We start from the raw sequence: 1,135 nt of genomic DNA on the forward strand, positions 1-1,135 counted from the left end.
ACAATATGTCAGGAAACAGTAAAAGAAAAGAAAAGCATTGGAACAACAGCCAAAGGCCATTCTAGTTGTATGTTTTACATAAGAATATAAGAAAAGCCCTGCTTGATCAGGCCAAAGGCCCATTATTTCAGGGTCCTGTTCCCCACAGTGGCCCACTTGCTGCCTCTGGAAAGTTCACAATCAAGAGAGAAGATTTTTACTTACATCTCCTGGATCATCTATTTGCCCCCACCCATAGCATGCAGCCTGAACTCTATTGGTGGTGGTGCATGGTCTGGGGAGACAGGGGATAAGATTATGCCCTAAACCTGCCCCTGTAAACTACATACAAGGTTCCACTCAAATTTGGGGGAAATTGTTGCAGATATCTGAAAACATCACAACATGTATGATCAGTATTTTTGAAGGTCTAGATTCTACAGCTCTCAGTAAAATATAATCTTGACTTAAGGAAACTGTGACATTTCTGAGCTTAGCCTATGTGGCAGGTTTTAGAAAGTCTTGACCTTGTCAGGTCCTATGCAGTCTCTGAACTGAGCATGACACATAAGTTTGGGAAATCCTTTAGACCAGTGGTACTCAAACTTTTCTGGCCAGTGGCTTTCTTGACCCCCGTGGCTGTTGGCCATGACTCCCTATCATGTTCCTGACAGCTGGAAGTGACATCATTAAACAGGAAGTGGACAGAAATATTAACTATATTAATATTAATTATATTAATCATATCATTAATTACTCTGCACATGCCTGATCTCGTCTGATCTCGGAAGCTAAGCAGGGTCAGGCCTGGTTAGTACTTGGATGGGAGACTGCCTGGGAATACCGGGTGCTGTAGGCTTATATCATAGTCTTTCGAGACTGAAGGTTGCCAACCAACCATCATTAATTAAATGCAGATCTTAAAAATATATTATTAATACACAGCAATATACATGCTTTATAAATGATCAGCTGTTGGTCACTGTCTTAGACAGGAAGCTGGAGTAGGTAGATTTTGTCTGGTCCAGGAGGACTCATTTTTTTAACTTTGTAAGCATACCAATAGAATTGTTTTATCAAATGAACTTTGTGAACAACCAGTCTGACCAACATTACACACAAACACACACCCCTGTGGACCCCAATCTAACTAGTC

At 41.0% G+C, this 1,135-nt stretch overlaps 1 pseudogene; it reads left to right on the forward strand.

Annotated features, from left to right (window-relative positions):
- The first annotated feature begins 720 nt into the window (after positions 1–720).
- Positions 721–838, forward strand: LOC136643034 (5S ribosomal RNA; annotated as a pseudogene).
- Positions 839–1,135: the final 297 nt, after the last annotated feature.

Source organism: Tiliqua scincoides, chromosome 2, assembly GCF_035046505.1.
Source record: "Tiliqua scincoides isolate rTilSci1 chromosome 2, rTilSci1.hap2, whole genome shotgun sequence".
Lineage (NCBI taxonomy): Eukaryota > Metazoa > Chordata > Lepidosauria > Squamata > Scincidae > Tiliqua > Tiliqua scincoides.